The sequence below is a fragment of the Macrosteles quadrilineatus genome, unplaced genomic scaffold, assembly GCF_028750875.1.
Source record: "Macrosteles quadrilineatus isolate MER2022 unplaced genomic scaffold, UCM_ALF_1.0 Scaffold_9__3_contigs__length_116548681, whole genome shotgun sequence".
In the NCBI taxonomy this organism is placed as follows: domain Eukaryota; kingdom Metazoa; phylum Arthropoda; class Insecta; order Hemiptera; family Cicadellidae; genus Macrosteles; species Macrosteles quadrilineatus.
The window spans coordinates 78,606,629-78,622,273 of record NW_026542602.1 but is presented as its reverse complement, the minus strand read 5'-3'; the positions used below and the strand labels follow the sequence as shown (position 1 = coordinate 78,622,273).

Sequence of the window (15,645 nt, the reverse complement as noted above, 5' to 3'; positions counted from 1 at the left end):
ATATACGTCAAATTTACTAATTGATACCCTTAGCGTCATGCTGTATGACGATACCTTTCTAGGGTTAACAAACTGTCCTAGGTATGGACAAATAATTACAGTTAAATAATTGGGGATAGGTCTGTACTGGAAATTGATCTCCTAAGGTCAATCAATAGTCCAGTCACCTTTTATTCAATAAGCTCTCATCGACTCTGCCAATAATAATTATGTAAATCTCACAAGGACAAAGTAAACAACCCAAATACACAAAGTAAAAATTACTAATGAAAGAACGAGAACGGGAGCAATAATCCAAATAACAATTCTGATAGGGCTTTGTTTTACCCTCCTCTGGATATCAATAATGTTACTCCCGCTTGGTTTAACCTATATTAATAATCATGCATGAGCCTATGTTGTAAATCATCAGTACTGTAGTTGTAAATTTGTCAGTACGAGAACGCTTCAAGCCTACCATTTTCGCGGTAAAATACGGGTCGGCGGTCGCTTACCGCTTATAGGTTCTCTGGAAAAATCAGAATTACACTATACTATTGGTAAGGAAACCCACTTGCTGTCCCTCTCTATCAGCGAGCACATAATAATAATAATAATAGAGAGGACACGGCGTTTAACCAAATGCACTGAAAGTGTGGCCAAATCCGCCATCTTGGTCCGTCATACAGCCTGAATCCAAGACCCGCGAGCTCAGTTCGCATTAAAAACCCCGCGACAAATACACGATCATAAACAACATTAATAGTTGACAAAAAATTCTGAAATTTTGCACACTTGTAGATATGATACTGAGGAAAACGATGGTGTGAATATAAAATTATTAGTTATGATAGTAATCGAGTTATAAATATGTTTAACACTTCTGTAGTTTAATTTTTCAGATTCAGACATGAAAAAGTTGTATTGCGAGGAAATTTTTTATTTTTTGGTCAGAGAAATTTCGTCAGCGGGAAAGTTGTGGATAAATAACCAAATTTAACTATGCGATTCACCAAAAATTTTTATCATGTTCGGTTTTCTAAAAATTTGGTACAAAAGGGATCCATTGCCGCTGCTTCGCGCCACGCCCGCTGCACCGCCGGGCCGTCATCTGACTTTAGCGTGCAGTGTTTTAATGTTTTATTTATACTGTTGTACTGTAATATTGTATATATTAAAGAAATTTTTAAATATATTGTCTATGAAGAATTTTTAACCGATTAGCACAACTTTTTAAGGACTAATTAGCTTTCAATATCATCCAAGATAAACTAAAGATAATTCTGTAAGTTAAGTTAAACTTCCCAAATATATTTGTAAAAATACACTCAATTTATTGTCCCAGAAAAATTACATTTTATTGAGATGTTGCCTGATTTTATTTTTGTGAAAACTTTCGTTACTTATTTTACAGTAGTAGCGAACTCTAACATTGAAATATTTTTGAGCAATAATTTTAATTAGGTAGTAAACAAAAATCATTTTTGTCCATATTGTTTCATATCCTGAGGAATATGTACTATTTGGAAACAAATTTACTCCTACACATTGTCCAAGTACTTTGTTCGTCAAGTCCTCAATTACATTATTTCCTTTACACTAATATCATTAACTTTATATCTACACTATTCTCATCAAGCATAGCAGACGACTAGCGCGCTGCACACGCCGGGACTACTGTCGGGGAAATAAATATGTGCTTGAGTTTGAGCCTAAATATCTCTTGAGATTAATAATCCAATTTTGTTGAAACAAAAATAAAATATAAGCTGGTTTAAATACGTTTTACGTGGTAGCAATAAAAAAAAATCCGTTTACCAGAAAAAGTTATATTGTTGAAAGATCCTAAAAGTACCGGTTTTTAAGAAACTCTGCACTAACACTGAAGTTTAAAACTTAATTGTAAACAAACCAATGAGCCAATCTTTCTGAAATTTTTATGGCTTATTGGTAGATTTATTGTTAACAGTTCCATGCATTGTAAAATTTTAACTCACAATAGTTTTTATGCTGATGTTTATTTTTAAAACGTATGCTTACATAATAAGACGCTAAAAATTTCGTTCAAAATATCATCGTGTTTGTCGTGACACAAGAAATAACACCAATATGACAGATTAGTAATGCGAACAAAGGTGTTTTTTAAACAGATATATATTTGTAAAAACAAAAACTTATCCCGCAACTGGCAGGCCGATTAGCTCAGTGGTTTGTTTACAATTAAATTTTAAACTTCAGTGTTAGTGCAGAGTTTCTTAAAAACTGGTACTTTGAGGATCTTTCAACAATATAAATTTTTCTGGTAAACGGATTTTTTTATTGCTACCACGTAAAATGTATTTAAACCAGCTTATATTTAATTTTTGTTTCAACAAAATTGGATTATTCATCTCAGATTTTTCGGCTCAAACTCGAGTGCACATATTTATTTCCCCGACGAGTAGGCTAGCGCCGCCATCTTTGTCCGTTTCGCCGGCTAGTAAGACTGCCACGCTCCTGCGCTCCGAGTAGCGCTTCTATTTTGTTATGTGTTCGCTGCTCTCTATACTTGCAGATTACAGATTACTTGTTAGACATCAGGAACCTGAACATGACTTTCTTTTCATTTTAACATGCTTCACACTACACGGTTTGTTAACGCCAACGCCTCATATATGCATACCTATCTTTTACCTGTTAGTTCTTAGTCAGGGTGAAAACCAAGAGATCTATGGCTGAGTGAAGAAGTATAATTTTATCTTCCTTTTTTTAAAGATTTGTCTAGATCTAATTATGCATCCTCATAAAAGGTATACCTGGAATTACTCTGATGGTCATAAATATTACCATTTTGGACAGCGAGCAGTGAGCTGATGATACCTAAAAGACATCTTAATATTGAATGTGAGAAATCTGGTTTCTATAAATCCTCTTCAATATTGCGTTGACAAAGCATTTAGCGCCGAATGGCATGAACTGACAAATACCTGATATATTGAAATAAGCATTTGGATGTGAAAAGGTCACCATTGTTAAGATTAGGCTGTAGGCTAGACATGAGTCTATAACAAGGATTGCACTGAAGCAGCAATCATGTCAATAATTTGCTGAACCAGAAAGAGATCGAGTTAAAGCAATAATGTTAAAAATTATTTTTACTGTTACAAATCTTTCTATGTCGATTCTATGCTAGTTATGTAAACCTCCAGGTTGTGCGTGTGTATAATATATACCAGTACTTCTTAGTAATTCTTTGACAAGGGGTTCAAACTCTAGTCTTAACTACACTAACGACTCTGCTCCCCAGTCAGTTGGTAAATAATCAGTGTTTTATTTTATTTTTACAAAGAAATATTTATGTCACTACATTTTAGATTTTTTAGTGTGCTGCCAACTACTTTGTTTTAAGTTAAAGTGCCTGCCACAAACCGCCGTAGAAATATAGGACATTAAGAAATCTTTGTTCAAAAAAAGAAAAAAAAAATGTAAATTATTTGTTTGTTAGCCTTATATTGTATCAATTGGACCTCACCGACAAGTTTTATAAACTTGGTGAGGCCAAGCTGGTGTAATTTTCAGAATAAATATATTTGTATTTAATAAATCATATTGTGATTTGCTTGTGTGATTCATTAAACTCCTACATTCCCTTTAAAAGGAAAACCATTGCATGTATACCGTATTTAAGTTGTTATATTGAATATAACTGGTATCAGGTGTTGTGGTTGTATATCAATATTGCATGATGACGATTTAAGATAAGATTTATTCATTTGATGGCCAGGACAACATTTTTTGTCTTTTTTCAAAACTTGGGTAAGATTTAGGTAATGAAACCTATTTGTTAAGTATAGTAGCCCTAATTGATTGTAATAATGGTGTCTACAAAAAAATCCTGGTCATTTTCGACTGTTGCGGGGATATCATTATAGTCTCCCCTCTCCAGTGATCACAGAAATTGTATTATTGTCATCTGCAACCGCAATAAAAACGTGAATTCTGCAAACTCCACAGACACTTTCTGTTTTGTCCTATTGCAATCGTAAAAGCTTAGCTCGAAAAATAGAGCCGTTTGTGCACCTCTACAAATTATATATCTATACTATAATACGAGCGGTCCTCAAATTCAAAAAAGGTTCCTATGATTTCCTCTAACTTGTTAGGAATATCTTAGTTTCAGGCTAAAAACAATATCCAAGAAGATTTATTTATCACAATTTCTCACAAGAAGAAATAATATTGCCCCACCACAAAACAAAAATCAATCTTGAAACTGAGTTTTTATCCCTTTGGGATTGTAACCCCCAATCAGTAAATAAACAAACTCTATCCTGCTTAAATTATCTGGACAAGGGGCAAAGAAAAGCAGATTTATAAAAAATATGTATTTTTATAATAACTATAAAATAGTGCTATAGTCTTTATATGCATCTGAATACTTGTACCTACTCTCAGGATGTTTCCTAGTCTTTAGTCGACCTTCCTTGCCTTTAGCAGTTCTGTACGAGACGGACTTTGAGATACGATTGGCTATGATGGAAACAGTGTCTCCAGGAAATGTGACTAGACGGTAGTTCTGCTGCTTTGACTCTTGAGTGTCTGTGTCCAAGTTGTCTGCTGATGTTTTACGTGTTACATTTGTTGTTGTCTCTACACTCTTTTCCGTTGTAGTTTGCATTGAAAACATTGTGTCGGTTAATGTGGAGAAAAAGTCATCAATCCCAGAACTTTTTGTCGTAGTTTTCTCGTTGTAAACTTCAGTTGTTCCATCATTGGAATAATCCTCACTTGTTGGTTCTGTATCTGTTTGAACTTTTTGTTTTGCTGAGAATTCTGTAATTCCTGTTTCTGGTAGATTCAATGGTAGTTCTGTGGTTGTATCCGGTTTGTCTTCTGTAAATCTTTCTATTTCCTTCAAATATTTCGTGTTGAGTTCCTCTATAGTTTCAGTATTAAGGTTGGTAGTCTTTGTGCCACTCTCTGTTGGACGAGTTGCAACAGATTCTGTGGTTTCAAATAATTCAATTGGTTGTGTGGAAATAGTGGCATAATTCTTAAAAGTACTTGTGTCTACATTTTCCATTTTGATTGTAGTTCCTTTTGCGGTTGGGGGTTGTTTGGGGAAATTGTTAGGCCTTGGGTTTGTCCTTACTTTATTCCTCTTTTCAGTATTAGGTAAATTTACTTTCTTTTTGCTACTCTCCTGGAAAGTCTTAGTAGTAAGTTTTTCTCTTGATCTAGGTGTGGTGTTAGGGATTGGTGGTAAAGTTTTTGGTTTTATTTTCTCTCCGAACGGTTTAGTTGTTATGTTTTCCTCCGTTGTGGGTCCTTCTGTACTTGTAGCTCTCTGTCTGGAGGAAAATCTATTTTTCGGTTTTTCTGTTGATGTCAAAGGCTTTTTGAAAGATATCGGTTTTCTTGTTGTCGTGTGTTGGGAGGATTTTACGTCACCAACAATTATTTGAAACGGAGGTCTGGTATTTTCAATCGGTGAATTGGTTGGCAGTTGGTCATTTATAGACTGAGGATAACCTGTGCTATGAAAATTTTTGAATGGTATTGGAGTTGTAGTGAGCATATCTCTTTCACCGTTAGGATGATAAAATGGATCTACCTCGGAATAATGAACAAACTCAGTGGAAGGCTTGAACTGTCTTGGTGGTTGTGTCTGATATCTGGAGGGATGATTGGGTCTGTTGTTGTAGTAGACAAGATAGCGAGGGTCGTACACAAAGTCCATCTGATAAGGAGGAGCACTCACTGGACCTACGGAGGGCAAGAATCCTCCGATGTCATGCGACTGGTGATCCAAGTTTTGAGGTGGTGGGATTGATGGAAAACTATGAATAACATGGTGGTATCCTTTTGGTCCAGTCACTGTGAAGGGGGAGTTTGGATGGTAAGGAGGATTGACATTGACACTTTTGGTCCCAGTGTCTAATATAACAGCAGGATGAGGCCTCCGAGGCTGTGATACTATCCACCCATCTTCACGTTTACCAGAAACAATCGGGGAATCGTAAACAAATGATGTCGGAGTAACCCGCCCTATACCAAATATTTTGCCAAAATCCATCCTCTTATCGCTTCTAAAGTTGCTCTTTTCTTTCGATATTGAAAACCTATGTGTCTTTTCAGAACCAAAAGAATTATAAATTGGATCTGGATTTAATTTTTTCAGTCCACGACCTGGACTGTATTCATACACATCTTCGATGAGGTGATCTTTAATTTTCGGCAGCTTTATCTGGACCCACATCACGTGCGGGTTTTCGCTCCTTCGCACACGCCAGACTGCTACTACCGAATCATTTTTGGGGTCGCACAAGCCTGGGATGCAGATTTGACGGAATTCGAATGACACTTGATTGCTATGAAGTTTCTTCACCAGAACTCCGTCGATGGTCTCGGCCAGTGGCTGTGAGGGGGGTGTGAAGGAGGCTTGTTGCAGCAGTTTCCAGAGAGTGTGGTCCCTGTCTAGGCGTCCGTCCAGAGTCCCGGAGTAGTCCAGGTGTTGTGTGATGCTGCGGTACGTTGCCTCGCGCAGAGTGTCTGCCCAGGTCTGCGGCTCTCGTGGTGTCGGTGACAGAGAGTTGGAGCAGCATCTCTGCTTGAACACATCTAGCTTGAGAGACTTCCCCACTCCAAGAGTCACAAGCAGTGCGGTTATCTGGAAATAAAGTACAATTTTAGGCTTGAATCATAAGTTCTTTATTCAGCCGAATTAACAAAACAATGCATTAGCTACGTCAAAAACATAATAAAATATTAAATCTTTACATTAACTACAACATCTCTTATCTACATTAAAACTATCAACTAAGCTACTGTATTTACACTACTAGTTCTAGGGCAAAGAAATTCACAAACACTGCAAAGGCGTTATTCAGCAAACAAATTTTTAGGCTTTTCTGATATTTATTTAAATCCTGTTCGGTTAGAGGAGGGAGGTTGGAGGTTATTAAAAAGCTTGCTTTTGGAAGAATAATGTTGAGTGATTAGGAATTGCAAGGTTGGAAGAATTACATAATTGATATCTGTTGTTGAGTTTGTATACAAAAAGAAGATATTTTTTTCTAGTGAAGGATAATGTTACTAAATATGGATAGATAGGTTAGTATTAGATTTTTTTTATTTCTTTGTAGACTAAAATTTCTTGAGTGACTTTTTATAGAAACATTTTAAATGTGAATTGGAATTTGATCACTGTATGTATTTTTAGCCTTCATCAGTATGCAAAGTAGGCTGTGCAACATTTTACTTATGTGAATACCTTCTTCATAGATAAAATCCTAATACTTTATCAAATTTTACCCTGACTCCCACCTTGCAAATAGCTTATGCTTTGGTATGGTTTTTGAATTGTATTCACATAAAGATTCTAATGTAGGCCTATTCTAGGTACTTGTAACATTAGCAAATTTCATTCATTTGCAAAATTCCCCAACTTAACAAGCCTCTAAGCATAGACTGCCTAATTCACCCTTTCAAAGAATAATACCTAAAACAATTAATAAATCAATACAGTAGTTATGTATGACTAGCAGAGTACCCGTCCGTCATACGGGGTGTGCGTATAAGTATATAAAATTTGGTTCTTTTAGTTTACAGTATGCTATAGTATAGCACATCTACAATAGCCATAATGGTCTACCACCGCACCTAAACAATAAAAAAATGTGAAATTCTCATTTTTCACAGCTTTTTGTTGCTAGTTGGTTCAAGTTAGATGTTGTCATAAATAAAAAAAAAATAAAAAATAGGGCTTCACCTTGTCTGGCAAACCATATAACTTTTTAATGCTATTTAATATCATAAAACCAACTTGTGTAGTTAAAATGGCTGACAACATTCTTTTATTCGTTTTAAATATGAATACTCATAAGGTTAACATGGGAAAGCCACTGGGGCGGAGCCCGAAAGGATTTTTGAGATAAGAATATGTCTATATGTTAACTGGGAATGTGAGCTAAAAATGAACCCTTCACAATACATGACAGTTTAAGACCCTAATGTAATGACTTAGTTCAATAAACTAATTTATCTGTAATGATTTAATTGAGAAATGTAAAGCTAAACTAATATATTGGCTGCTGAATTTGTTGCTGTTCAGGAAGCTGTTTGTATTCAAGCTTTAGCTAAGATACTATTTTTCTTTTATTGAACATCGTTGAACTTTAATCACTATTGTTATTCCTATGTATTAAAAATTAAACTTCAAATAATAGCATGATCAGACTTTCAACGGCAGTTACGACAGTAGTTGTTATATCATAATCGGTTTCAAATAAATGATTCCGTACAAAGGGCATTGTTGAGTTGGTCGACTGGTCATAATCTTGACACAGATGGAAGATAGTTGTGGACAACGAACAATTGGTGTTACACATGAGCCGAACCATAACCATAGCTGTCAGATGTCATATGTCAACAGATTTGAACAACTGCAAACTGACCGTGAAGTCTAGGATTGGGTGACCTTTACGAAATTTTGTAAATAATACTTTCTAAAAAGAAAGCCTTACTTGTTTTAGTAAAAGTCCTGTTCAGTGTTTTTTAACATTGATTAATGAAAGACATTTTTATCAAGAACATAATTTTGATAGTTGTAGTCTTGAATGTTAATTTTATATAAATTGATCAAAGTCAGTTGAGTGGTTTGAGCAATAGTTGGTTGAAATCAGTTGTATGCTGCAATTCTTGTAAAAGATTATGTGCTTTTAGAACCCTATTTTAAAAATGATTTGTTAGCTAAATACAAAAAAAAATTCCTGGTTGGCACTCTGTAAGTCAAGACTCTATTAATAAACTCTTATAAAATATCTTTGCTCATGTTTTGCAACCGGGTATGGACCTAAAATTATAATAATAACAACTTACGTCAATCAATCCAGTATGTTTATGGAGGACGCACGTTTCGACCTTTAGGTCATCTTCTGCTCCGCTTTTTCACTAGGTTGTTACGTACTTAGTTGCATTGTTGGTGTAGCAACCGCGTCAAATAATTTACATTGTGAAACATAGTCAGACCACGTAAACATAAAAACACAAAACACGACATTGACGAATACGAAAACATTTAAAATACTATCACCGTGCGCACGGCTGAACGGGCTCGGGACTGCGGCGGCACTGACTTGTCCAGGCACCCTGCTTTGGACTTTGAACATGACGTCACTCACTCCTTGTATTATCCGTCAGTCGAATAATGGTGTCATATACAGGATTGGCGTCAGAATGGATTTTTTCGTTTAAAATATTTTTGTTTAGCTTGAAGTCCTTGTATATGGCCATTTCCTCTATTCTGTCAAGCCGCTGTCCTTTCTTTTCCCTCGCTAAGATTTTCAAGTTACTACTTATATTTGTATAAGTGTGTCCCAGTTCATTTAAGTGCTCCGCATATTTTGATTTAATATTTGTTCCTGGCGTTCTGTTAATATTCCCAAGCTCTTTAACATGCTCTTTAAATCTCAGTTCAAAAGATCTGCCGGTCTGTCCTATATAAAATGCGTTACAATCATTACAATTAAGTTGGTATACACCTGAAGCTTTGTATTTATTTATATTGTTGGGTTTATTCGTGTTGCTTAAGATTTTCTGTAAATTGTTTTCTGATCTGAAAGATGTGGTGATATTTTGTTTTTTAAACGTTTTCTTGATAATGTGTTCAGTTTTCTTTGAATACCTAACAGATGCATACTTCTTGTTTGATTCTGATTGTGATAAATTAGGTGATATATATTTTGCCATGCGTTTATTATACATTCTGTCAATAAGAGCTGGACCATAACCATTTTGCTGGGCTATAAAGAGCTATTAAAGAGCTTGGGAATATTAACAGAACGCCAGGAACAAATATTAAATCAAAATATGCGGAGCACTTAAATGAACTGGGACACACTTATACAAATATAAGTAGTAACTTGAAAATCTTAGCGAGGGAAAAGAAAGGACAGCGGCTTGACAGAATAGAGGAAATGGCCATATACAAGGACTTCAAGCTAAACAAAAATATTTTAAACGAAAAAATCCATTCTGACGCCAATCCTGTATATGACACCATTATTCGACTGACGGATAATACAAGGAGTGAGTGACGTCATGTTCAAAGTCCAAAGCAGGGTGCCTGGACAAGTCAGTGCCGCCGCAGTCCCGAGCCCATTCAGCCGTGCGCACGGTGATAGTATTTTAAATGTTTTCGTATTCGTCAATGTCGTGTTTTGTGTTTTTATGTTTACGTGGTCTGACTATGTTTCACAATGTAAATTATTTGACGCGGTTGCTACACCAACAATGCAACTAAGTACGTAACAACCTAGTGAAAAAGCGGAGCAGAAGATGACCTAAAGGTCGAAACGTGCGTCCTCCATAAACATACTGGATTGATTGACGTAAGTTGTTATTATTAAGTTAAACATCAATCCGTTTGCTACGAATCAATCATGCTAAAATTATAGAAATAAATTTACCAATTAGTTTTACAAATCTTTTTTATTAGTAATTTATCAGTTAGGTGGCAGTGTAAAATACAATGGAAGCATTAATACCCCCGCCGCAGCAAACCTGCAGACTAAGCGAATTTCCATTTGACTGACTGGATTTACACTGAAATGTCTACTTAAAAATATAACATTAATTACCTATTTAAATAGAATTAGTTTAACAAGTACTTAGGTTTGCTGCATCAGGGAGGGTAAAACTGTTTTTTTTTTTGTAAAATGTTAATAGTTAGTAAGAAATAAAAACATTTTCCAAATTTGATCAAAATAGGTTTATAAACAAGCAAACTACAACAGTTTACTTATTCTCCATAAGAATAACATGGGAATTTTAAATTTACAATTTTTTGGAATTTTCTCCATAACCATTAGGCGCATAATAACGCTTCAATATACTAAATTATTTGTTTTTTTAAGCTCTACAAAATGGTTTCGAAAGAAATTGCTAAATTTTATGTTTTTTGGGTCAAAAATGGGAAAAACCTATTTTTACCCCATAAAACGCCCCGTAAACCCCCGTTCCCATGGTCCGATCATGCTGGATCGCGAACTCGTTCAAATAAACGTAGGTTTACACGTTTGTACCAAATTTCATCAAAATCGGATCATTTTTGCTCGAGTTATCGTGCTAACGGACACACATATATATATATATATATATATATATATAAATATATAAATATATAAATATATAAATATATGTATATATATATGAATTTGAACGGATGGTGTTTTTGGCCTCTAGGGACCTCAAAACGAAAAAAAAAATCGGTCCCGCGTCCAGGTCTTACCATGAGTACTACGGTAATAGCTTATTCCCTATATGGGAAATTCGCTAAAAAAGGATAAAATTGTAAATTATCATAAAGCTTTTGTGGAAACCAATTGATAATAATTCTCATTGAGTAACTTTAAACGTAGTTAAACTTTTAACATAGTAACTTTAATCTCAAGGCGGCCCATTACTCTGCAGTCATTGGTCGTTACTAAAAAAGAAATAAGGCAGAAACCTTTTTTAGGCACATACAGAACAGATTTCTACAGTTTTAAAGTTTAAATGCATGGTTTTGGAAATACTTAAAGAATACACAGACATACAAACATTGGGTTTTATCTGTAGGCCTAGTTTGTTGATACTATGGACTAGATAGATCTGTTGGAAAAATGTCAAATAGGATAAAGAGAACACACTAGTCTTAACCCTTACCACTCTCATCGTAAGGGCCTATGCCCAACGCCCTAGGTTTAATCTATTATGCAGGTCATTAAGCCTACCAGTATAATTTAACTTAACTTAGTATTACATTAATATTAAAATATAAAGTTTGTAAACAAGTTTTTTTTAATTTTTTTTAAGCTGACATGTGAAATGATTGCAAAACGGCCGACACAAGAGGCGTAAGGGTTAAAATTAGCGAAATTAACACTAAGAATCACACTACATCACTCAAATTGATGGTAACCATAATATGATATTTATTAATTGAGAATTGTTATGCATTGTGTGTTTATCTCTTTTTAATAATGAATTGGAGTGTATCATGTAATTTTTTCTGTCTGGTATGTTTTTAGTTTCCACTACCTTGGCCATATTGCATAGTATGTCCTTCCCACAGCCACAGACAGACTGCTGGTTGTTAGTTGTGGAATATGCTCTTGACATTAACTCAAGTCTGTCTCACGGTGATTTACTCTTCAATTTAACTAATTAAATTGTTCTCTATGCACAATTAATGCCGTCAAACAACATTGTAAATAATGATTTTTTTGCAGTTATACTTTAACTTTAAATTATATTATTTGAATTCACTTTAACCAACTATAAGTTATACTTTTAGATCTGTTAGTGACAAAATTAAAATACCATCTAACAAACAAATGAGTCCATCCAACAAATAACAGATACCTGTTCTTACTATTATAAGAATGTAAAATAAAACAAAGCTAAGAAGGTGGATTTGAAGGAGAAAATAGACAGAATGGAAATACTCTACTTATGGATGAACAGACCAATGTGAAAACAAGAGGCTGCAAATTGAGAACTTACAAGAGTGATTTGGGAAGAAAAATTGTAATTAATATGGAAAGGCATGGACACCTGAAGAAACTGACTACAGTGTGTCAATGAAGTCCATTTAATTATAAGAATACTCATCACAAGATTTCAAAGCCTGATTCTGAAAATAGGCTGCAGCCCAATTTTGGTTGTGATAGTTTTTAACTCCCTGCTTCAGGAACTAATTAATTATATTCTATCTATAATACGTGAACCCGTTTTTTGGGAACACTGCTCCTCCCTCATTTGTGAACCAATTTTAGTTTGAGGTGTCAAAAATTTGTCTCAATTTGTATTTTTGTAATAAGATTTTATAATTTTAAAATTCTTACCCTTAAGGGTGTGGTAAGGGTGTGGGGCGCTTTCAAAGGTCAATTTCCCCCCATAAGAATTAACATAGAACAAATAAAAAAATTAAAAACAGCTTTTTATAAAAAGAAACTTTGACATTTTTTTTAAATAAATATTGACGTTATTTAGGAAGTTATAGACCAATGTAAACAGTTAATCCGTTTTGTTGGAAGAACATAAATTGCCTTGAGCTCAAAGAAGATATATTTAAAATAGGAGGAGGATGTGTGTGAGAATAGTACAAGAAGAGAGGCCTGGTCTAGTAGTAAGGAATCCAGATACACACTCACTTTGAGAGATAAATAATATTTGCTGGTTCTGCTATGCAACTTACTTTAGAGGTGAAAAAAATACACGAAGAATATACACATCATGTTTGCATGGTGGTAAAGCAAACTTGCCTAAGGTCGTTTCAAATTAATACATGCAAGAAATGTTTACTGGTAACAGCTACGGTTAAGTCAGGAAACATAAAAAAAAAAAACAATGCCTGCTTCTGAAAAATTATCAAATATTTACAAGAAGTGTTTGTTATATTAATGTGTTGTTAACAGCGAGAGTATTTTCATTAGTGAAGTTTTTATTTGAGTCTTTTAAACTCATCAAAAATTATTACTGTTATTAGTTTAAAATAACTCCAGTATAATACCGGTACCTGACAATTGCTAGATTTCGAGCAACAGGTACACTTGTAGTAATAAACTGTTTATAGCTTTATAATTTCCATTCCTAAAAATTTAAAGACTGTAAAAATGTTATCCTTACCAAATTAAATCTGATACCATAACTTATTTGTACCAAGAAAAACTTTCTCGACTTTGACAATTTGTATTCAAATATGGAAAAGTATTCAGTTGGAGTTAACGTGACGCCTGTAGGCACGCCAGTTACCAAATCAGCTGTAGGAAGACAGCTTCACACGACAGCCGTGTCATTGCAAGTGTCAACAGACTGGACAATTTGTCAAACTGGAACATGTTATTACAGATTACGACACGGTGTGCAGCGCAATCACTGGTCCAACGAGCACTTAGCTTACACTGCACACGAATATTGTAATATGTGGATATATGTGATCGGGCGTTTTGGACATTTCATTAGATATGTATATGGGATATTTCACTAACTGGTATTGTTGCCTGCTCTTTGTTTAAAAGAAAAAAATTGGGAATATGTATGATATTGTGTGTCTCTTTCAATAAATAGGAAACTTAATTGTGTATTTTGGATTTGTTGTAAAGAAATGGTCAAAATATCGGTCTTGTTATCTAACATAAACCTTTAGTTTGATAGCATCACTAATTCATAGCCCAATGACAAAGTCAATTGGCTCTAGAAACGACCTTGCTTGAAATCGAACCAGCGACCTTCAGATTTGGAAGCGAGCTATATAACCAGACTACCCAAACAATCTATATATATAATTCCGTAAGTAAAATTTTTGTAAAGAAATTGTGAGTGACTGGATGGCCGTAGAAGGATGGGAGGGGTCTTATTTTAAAGGTCTTGACGTGAATTTTGAAGGAAAACTATTCATTTTTCTTATTTCTTTACCATAAATTCGCAACAGAATAAAACTTTTCCCATTAAAACAACATGGGGTTTAATTTGTTTACATCTTTTGAAATTAAAACAGCTGTGCCACAGATTTGAAAACAGTGATCAATACACGCATTTGGTTTACTTTTAGCCAGTCAACTATGAAATGTATACTATAATAAAACTGAAATATTGAAGATTAGTCGGAAAAACGTCTGCATTCTTTGTTTATATTTAAATCATCTACTCAAGTTTCATTTTTTCATGCTTTTACGTTATTGTCGTGTTAAAGGAATAAACGACATAGAATAAATATTCTGTATAAATAATCAAAGAGTCGAAATTAAATCTAACTTCTGTTTTGTTTTTATTTTTAAATCATATGTTCAAGTTTATTTTAAATGATGTTGTTTTCTTTATATTTCTACACATTTTAAGGTTAAGGTTGTGTGAATATATACAACTAAAATAACCTATAAATGTTATTGGTTCTAAAATGGTGTATTTGCATTCCTTCGTAAGTAAATTTTTTTAGTGCAGTGAATATACAACGTAGAGTAATCATATTCGATCATACTTTTATAAAATCACCAGGGATTCAAGATGTTTTGGTATGTAGGCTGCTGGATATATATTCTTTTCATTATAAGTACTGTAATTAATATGAACGCCAGGGGAATACCACAAAGGCGGGGAACTGTTCATAGGAATGACAGTGCGCGTAGGAGAGCAAGAGTAGATAATGACGAACTTAATCAAGATATGTTACAACCCCTTTTTAGGAGACCCATGGTAGACGAGAGAAATGTAAAGATCCATGATGCAGGATTATTGGACCAAGAGTGCATTCAATGTAGTGCTCTTCATTTTAGAGAAGAACTAACGAATAATCATTTTATGACATGTTGCCATAACAGACTATTAACCTTCCTCAGTCAAAAACTAATGTAGAACTTAAAAGTTTGTTTGAAGAGAGCCCACAACTGTATAAATTCATTCGACAATGCAACAGTGCGATGGCTTTTGCTTATTTTTCAGCCAGTAATAAAGATAATCCAGGAAAAGGACCATACTGTTTCAAAATTCAAGGACAGATTTATCGTTCAATCTCAGATTTGCTGCCTCAACATGATGAAGACCCCGTGTATGGCCAATTGTACATTATTGACACATCAACAGCAACAGAAATTCGTCAAAGGCGTCGAGAAAATAGTGACTTAAAAACTTAAATATTGTCAAAAC

At 34.4% G+C, this 15,645-nt stretch overlaps 1 protein-coding gene across 1 annotated transcript in view; it reads left to right on the top strand.

Moving 5' to 3' along the window:
* Positions 1-15,645, top strand: part of LOC129002972 (nuclear cap-binding protein subunit 1) — a 51,153-nt gene that overhangs the window by 17,923 nt on the left and 17,585 nt on the right. The gene's annotated exons all lie outside the window — the stretch shown is intronic.